This window comes from Arachis hypogaea, chromosome 16 (assembly GCF_003086295.3).
Source record: "Arachis hypogaea cultivar Tifrunner chromosome 16, arahy.Tifrunner.gnm2.J5K5, whole genome shotgun sequence".
NCBI lineage: Eukaryota > Viridiplantae > Streptophyta > Magnoliopsida > Fabales > Fabaceae > Arachis > Arachis hypogaea.
The window spans coordinates 27,222,284-27,230,374 of NC_092051.1; the positions used below are offsets into that span (position 1 = coordinate 27,222,284).

General features: G+C 35.2%; 1 non-coding gene across 1 annotated transcript; it reads right to left on the reverse strand.

The window, feature by feature from the left end:
- Positions 1–7,774: 7,774 nt before the first annotated feature.
- On the reverse strand, positions 7,775–7,882 carry LOC112760875 (small nucleolar RNA R71). The gene has a single exon (XR_003181292.1). It is a non-coding gene; the product is annotated as a small nucleolar RNA R71 (small nucleolar RNA).
- Positions 7,883–8,091: the final 209 nt, after the last annotated feature.

The following is an 8,091-nucleotide window of genomic DNA, read 5'->3' on the forward strand; positions in this document are numbered from 1 at the left end:
GGCTTAAACTTTTCGAGCCGTGGCTAGATCCCTATGATATTATACTATTATATTTTGATATAACTCATTTGTTACTTGTGCTTTAAGTTAGAAGCTTCGTTAGTATGTTTTGCGCTTTGTAAATCCTGTTTTTGAGTTATATCCTTCATCGGGCTTCTAGATTATACCATTCTTTCTCTCTCTCTCTCTCTCTCTCTATATATATATATATATATGAGCTTAGAACTGTAGTAATCTCTGATTAACCTTGGCTTTATGACGCGAGGTAAAGCTTAGGCTAATTAGGGTGTTACATTAACTGTTTTCTCCATATATTACACAACCTGTTTACTGTTTGCTTATTTAATTCTCTGAATTTACTGTTTAATATAATTGAGACCCAAACACTCTTTTCTGCTTGTCTAACGAAGTAAATCATTCAATCATTGTTGCTTAGTCAATCAACCCTCATGGGATCGACCCTTATTCACTTGAGGTACTACTTGGTACGACCCAATACACTCGCCGGTTAGTTTGTGGGTTATAAATTTCGCACCAAGTTTTTGGCGCCGTTGCCAGAGATTGACTGTGATTGACAACTACTGGTTGTTTGATTTCTTAGATTAGGCATTTTTGCTTTAATTTCATTTAACTTATTTCTTTAATTTTTTTTAAAAAAAAATTGATTTATTTTATTTAAATTTTTTTCTCTTAATTTCTGAAATTAAGTTTGGTGTCCCCTTAGTTATTTTATTCTTCCTAGTTATTTTACTTATTGAGTTTGAATTTTATACTCCTTTTTGCTTATTAGTTGTTTTATTTTCTTAAATATTCAGTTTATTTTCTTTATTTTATTTTTCTTTTCTTTTTGTTTTCTTTTATATTTTATTTTATTTTTATTTCTTTTATTATTTTTATTTTTCTTTATGTTCTTTCTTCTTTGCTTACCTATTTACCACATGGTGCATTTAATTCTATTTGGTGTTTTGTGCTAAGAAAAAATAATGGAGAGAGATCAAATGGGTTACTACTCACACCCAAGGAGTGATTCATATTATTGTGGATAGGGGAACTACCCAAATTTTGCTTGGGAAAGTCAAGACTAAAGAAACTTCAGTGCTCTAAGTTCTATCTATTAAGAACCACCATCTCCATATACATACCAAGAACCATCCTCCTTTTTTTATTCATATCAAGAGCCACCACCTCCTTATTCATATGAAGAATCATCTTCTTTTTACTCATATCAAGAGCCACCATATCCTTATTCATATCAAGAACCATTAGCTCTTGAGCTTTTCGTGAAAGAATGCATACATGATATGAGGATGAGTGTCAAAAATATAGAGAAATATATGGAGTTGATTATCAAGTCACAGAAAGAAGAACAAGCAAATTCTTTCACAAGAGATACAATGCAAGATCCTATGGAAGAAAGTGAGAAAATCAATCAAAGGAGTTCATACTCCAGTGAATTAGATAACTCTCCACCCTCACACATGGAAGAAGAGGAAGATGCAAAAACAAAGGAGGAAGATGCACAAACAAAGGAGGATGATACACGAACAAAGGAGGAAGCCATGCACACTCCATGCTTGCACATTCCAATAATTCTGGAGGAAGCCATACAAGTCCCTATAATTCTATGCATGCAAGCTCCTGAGAAAAAAAATCTGAATGTACTGCCCACATTTGAATTGAAGTCTTCTCCCCCAACACTTGAATATGCTTTCCTTGGTCCTAATGAATCAAAGAGTTGTATGGGAGTTACTTTTTGGTGGGTATCATTTTTCTCCTCATGTCCACTAAAGTCATCTCTCTTAACTAACTGGAAGAAGAGAAAGAAAAAGCAACAATCTACCGTCAAGCTAGTGACGTTAAAGAAGTGCTTGTAGGGAGGCAACCCAACTACTATACCCTTGGTTTTGCAGTTACTTTGGTTTTAATTTTATAGTATTTTGATTTTAGCATTATAGTTTTTTAGTTTTGGTTTTAAATTACATTATCTCAATTGTTTTAGAATTTTTCTTGTTTTACATGTGTTTTGGTCATACAAAGTGATTAGAACAGGAACAAGAGCAATTAAAAGGAATTTTTGACACCTTGGAGTTTTTCTTTGCTTGGGGATAAGAAAACTTTTAAGTTTGGTGTTATAGAGTGCGCTCTCTATTTACCTTATCATTAGTGGCACCATAGGAAGATGAATGTTCTTCATGGAGGAGCACAGCCGGAGGAATGAGATAGCCACCAACATAACTGAGGTGGTTGAGTTCCTTTCATTCTATTTCCCCCTCCGTTCTTATTTTGTGGTCTTCTATTTTTTGTTGCTTTGATTGCCTGCATGATCTTTAGTACTTTTAGTTCTTAGATTTAGTTTCATTCTGTTATTTGCTTTAGTTAAAAAAAAATTATCTCATGTACCGCTCATTGAGCTTGAATCTAAAAAGAAAAGAAAAGAAGTGATGTATTGCATGAGAAATTGAGTTTATATTTAAGAGTAGTTTTATTTACTTAAATGTGGTGGTGTTATCTGTGATTTTGAATGCATGATATGAACAATGCATATTTGAATTTGAATCAAAGGATGTTGATGCATGAGGAACAAGGATTTAGAGAACTATTATGAATTCTCTGAAGTAAACAAAAGCTTAATCCTTGAAGTAAAAGAAACAACAAAAGAAAAATAAAGAAAAGCAAGGTCCAAGGCTTTGAGGATCAATGACTAGGAAGGTCAAATATGATTAAAATCTCAAAGAGTTGTTTTCCTAGTCATATGCTTGTGGTGTAAATGTGTCAAGTAATCCTTGAGACAGAGCACTAAGTCGAGATCAAGTGCATTTAACAAAGTATGCCAAAGGCTTTGAGCACCACTGTCTGGGAATAACTGAAAGAAAAATCAGAACTAAAAGAGAGTTCCCCAGTTAAGTGCTTGTGGTGTTTTTGTGTCAAGTAAAACTTGAGACAAAGCATTTAAAGTCACGGCTAGGCTCAAGGTGTAAAGCACCAAAGAAAAGAGAATGAAAGAAATTTTTCTATGTTCAAGGATTAACCCAAGATAAAAAGGCCAGAGAATTCATAATATTATCCGAATTCTAATTCCAAATGACAGTGACATTCCTCTGATTCAAAGGATAGTGAGATGCCAAAATTATTCAGAATTGCAGTGTATAAACTCCACTTTAAGAAGAGACAGGAGCTTAATTGAACACTCACTTCTCATGAAAATTCACATCCTAAGCCTATATTAGGTTTGGTTGCTTGAGGACAAGCAACAATTCAAGTTTGGTGTTGTGATGCGTGAGCATCTTTCCTATCTTTTCCTAGGGAATTTGCATTCAAATTTGTGAGTTTAATCAAGATTTAAATACTTCTTAGCCACTATGAATGCTACTTTGAGTTGTGTGCAATTTTGTTTATTTCAAGTAGCATTCGGATGGATTTGACGGAGTTTTCTAGAAGAAGAGGCAGAAAGTGGATGATGTTGTCAACCCTGACCTCCCTGCACTCTAACAGACATAACTTGAGCTACAGAGGTCCAATTGACGTGATTTTAGTGGCATTGAAAAGCTAACTTTCAGAGCTTTTGATGAGCGGATAATTTATACGCTTTTTGGCATTGTTTTTAGTATGTTTTTAGTAGGATCTAGTCACTTTTAGGGATGTTTTCATTAGTTTTTATGTTAAATTCACATTTCTGGAATTTACTATGAGTTTGTGTGTTTTTCTGTGATTTCAGGTATTTTCTGGCTGAAATTGAGGGACTTGAGCAGAAATCAGATTCAGAGGTTGAAAAAGGACTGCTGATGCTGTTGGATTCTGACCTCCCTGCACTCAAAGTAGATTTTCTGGAGCTACAGAACTCGAAATGGCACGCTTCCAATTGCGTTGGAAAGTAGACATCCAGGGCTTTCCAGCAATATATAATAGTCCATACTTTGGCCAAGAATAGATGACGTAAACTGGCGTTCAACGCCAGCTTTCTACCCAAACCTGGCGTCCAGCGCCAGAAAAGGAGCCAAAACCAGAGTTGAACGCCCAAACTGGCACAAAAGCTGGCGTTCAACTCCAAGAAAGACCTCTACACATGCAACACTCAGGCTCAGCCCAAACACACACCAAGTGGACCCAGGAAGTGGATTTATGCATCAATTACTTACTCATGTAAACCCTAGTAGCTAGTTTATTATAAATAGGACCTTTTACTATTGTATTAGGTATCTTTGGTCTCAGTTTTAATCCATTGTTCATCTTAGGAGACTATTGATCACACTTTAGGGGGCTGGCCATCTCGGCCATGCCTGGACCTTCACTTATGTATTTTCAACGGTAGAGTTTCTACACTCCATAGATTAAGGTGTGGAGCTCTGCTGTTCCTCAAAGATTAATGCAAAGTACTACTATTTTCTATTCAACTCATCTTATTTCGCTTCTAAGATATCCATTCGCACCCAAGAACGTGATGAAACTGATGATTATGTGTGACGCTCATCATCCTTCTCCCTTATGAACGCGTGCCTGACAAACACTTCTGTTCTACATGAAATAAGCTAGAATGAGTATCTCTTAGATCTCCTAACCAGAATCTTCGTGGCGTAAGCTAGAATGATGGCGGCATTCAAGAGAATCCGGAAATTCTAAACCTTGTCTGTGGTATTCCGAGTAGGATTCAATGATTGAATGACTGTGACGAGCTCCTAACTCGCGATTGCAGGGCGTTAGTGACAGACGCAAAAGGATAGTAAATCCTATTCCAGCATGATCGAGAACCGACAGATGAATAGCCGTGCCGTGACAGGGTGCGTGAGCATATTATTCACTGAGAGGATAAGATGAAGCCATTGGCAAGGGTGATGCCTCCAGACGATTAGTCGTGCCGTGACAGGGCATTGGATCATTTTCCCGAGAGATGACCGAAAGTAGCCATTGACAGTGGTGATGTATCACATAAAGCCAGCCATGGAAAGGAGTAAGACTGATTGGATGAAGATAGCAGGAAAGCAGAGGTTCAGAGGAACGAAAAGCATCTCCATTCGCTTATCTGAAATTCCTACCAATGATTTACATAAGTATCTCTATCCCTATTCTATTAATTAATATTCGAAAACCACATAACTGTTTTATATCCGCCTGACTGAGATTTGCAAGGTGACCATAGCTTGCTTCATACCAACAATCTCCGTGGGATTCGACCCTTACTCACGTAAGGTATTACTTGGACGACCCAGTGCACTTGCTGGTTAGTTGTATCGAAGTTGTGAACCATGGTATTGGCACCATGTTCTTGGCGCCATTGCCAGGGAGAGGACGAGCCATGAATTTTACATAATTAAAGTGTAATCACGATTACGCATACCAAGTTGCTCACGTTGCCAGGGATTGTTCGAGCCTGGACATCACAATTTCGTGCACCAAGTTTTTGGCACCGTTGCCGGGGATTGTTCGAGTTTGGACAACTGACGGTTCATCTTGTTGCTCAGATTAGGTAATTTTCTTTTTATTTTCTTTTCAAAAATTTTTCAAAAAAATATTTCAAAATTTTCTCATCTGTTTTCGAAAAAAAAAATTTTCTTTATTCAAAATTTTTAAGAATGAATTCTAGTGTTTCATGAAGCATGTAAAGCCTGGCTGGCTGTAAAGCCATGTCTAAATTTATTTGGACTGAGGCTTGCAATTTGTTATCAAGAGCAATATACTCTCGTGTTAAATGCTGAAGCTTGGCTGGCCATTGGCCATGTCTAGTGTTTTGGACTGGAGCTTTCATTGAAAGCTTGGCTGGCTAGTGAGCCATGTCTAATTCCTGGACTGAAGCTTTAGACTAAGAATGCAAGATTCCTGGAATTCATGTTAAAAATTTTGGAATCCTTATTTTTTCTTTTTCATATAATTTTCGAAAAAATCCAAAAAAATTAGAAAATCATAAAAATCAAAAATATTTTTCTGCTTCTTGTTTGAGTCTTGAGTCATGTTATAAGTTTGGTGTCAATTGCATGTGCATCTTGCATTTTTCGAAAATTTCATGCATTCATAGTGTTCTTCATGATCTTCAAGTTGTTCTTGGTAAGTCTTCTTGTTTGATCTTGATGATTTTTTGTTTTGTGTTGTATGGTGTTTTTCATATGCATTCTTGAATTCTTAGTGCGTAAGCATTAAAGAATTCTAAGTTTGGTGTCTTGCATGTTTTCTTTGCATAAAATATTTTTCAAAAATATGTTCTTGATGTTCATCTTGACACTCATATCATTCATGCATGCATTCATTGTTTTGATCTAAAAATTTCATGCATTGCATCATTTTTCTTGTTTTTCCCTTGCATCATAAAAATTCAAAAATCAAAAAAATATCTCTCCCTTTTTCTCTCATCAAATTCGAAAATTTGAGTTGACTTTTTCAAAAATTTTTAAAATCAAGTTGTTTCTTATGAGTCAAATCAAATTTTCAATTTGAAAATCTTATCTTTTTCAAAATCTTCTTCAAAAATCAAATCTTTTTCAAATTTCTTAGTTATTTTCGAAAATTCTAAAAATATTTTTCAAAAATCTTTTTCTTATTTTTAAATCAAATTTTCGAAAATAACATAATCAATTAATGTTTTGATTCAAAAATTTGAAGTTTGTTACTTGCTTGTTAAGAAAGATTCAAACTTTGAGTTCTAGAATCATATCTTGTGATTTCTTATGAATCAAGTCATTAATTGTGATTTTAAAAATCAAATCTTTTTCAAAACTAATTTCAATCATATCTTTTCAAAAATATCTTCTTATCTTATCTTTTTCAAAAAATATCTTTTCAAAATATCCTTTCTAACCTCCTAACTTCTTATCTTTTCAAAATTTGTTTCAACTAACTAACTAACTTTTTGTTTGTTTCTTATCTTTTTCAAAACTACCTAACTAACTCTCTCTCTCTATTTTCGAAAATATCTTCCCCCTTTTTCAAAATTTCTTTTTAATTAACTATTATTTTAAATTTTAAATCTTAATTTTCGAAAAACTACTAACATTTTTCAAAAACCATTTTCGAAAATCACTAACTCTTTTTCAAAAATATTTTTCGAAAATTATCCCTCCCCCATCTTATTCTATTTATTCATTCATATCCTAACATCTCATCTCACATCTCTGCCATTCTCACAGTTGTGTTTCTTCCATTATATTACATTCTTTGTCTCCCCCTCTTCTTCTACTCACACAGGGATCCCTATACTGTGGTATAAAGGATCCATATTATTATTATTATTTTTCTGTGCCTTCTTCTTTGTCATATGAGCAGGAGCAAGGATAAGAACATTCTTGTGGAAGCAGATCCAGAACCTGAAAGGACTCTGAAGAAAAAATTAAGAGAAGCTAAAATACAACAATCCAGAGATAACCTTTCAGAAATTTTCGAACAGGAGAAGGAGATGGCAGCCGAAAATAATAATAATGTAAGGAAGATGCTTGGTGACTTCACTGCACCTAATTCCAATTTACATGGAAGAAGCATCTCCATTCCTGCCATTGGAGCAAACAACTTTGAGCTGAAACCTCAATTAGTTTCTCTGATGCAGCAGAACTGCAAGTTTTATGGACTTCCATCTGAAGATCCTTTTCAGTTCTTAACTGAATTCTTGCAGATATGTGATACTGTTAAGACTAATGGACTAGATCCTGAAGTCTACAGGCTCATGCTTTTCCTTTTTGCTGTAAGAGACAGAGCTAGATTATGGTTGGATTCTCAACCCAAAGACAGCCTGAACTCTTGGGATAAGCTGGTCATGGCTTTCTTAGCCAAGTACTTTCCTCCTCAAAAGTTGAGCAAGCTTAGAGCTGATGTTCAAACCTTCAGACAGAAAGAAGGTGAATCCCTCTATGAAGCTTGGGAAAGATACAAACAGTTGACCAAAAAGTGTCCTTCTGACATGCTTTCAGAATGGACCATCCTAGATATATTCTCTGATGGTTTATCTGAGCTATCAAAGATGTCACTGGACACTTCTGCAGGTGGATCCATTCACCTAAAGAAAATGCCTGCAGAAGCTCAAGAACTCATTGACATGGTTGCTAATAACCAGTTCATGTACACTTCTGAAAGGAATCCTGTTAGTAATGGGACGCCTATGAAGAAGGGAGTTCT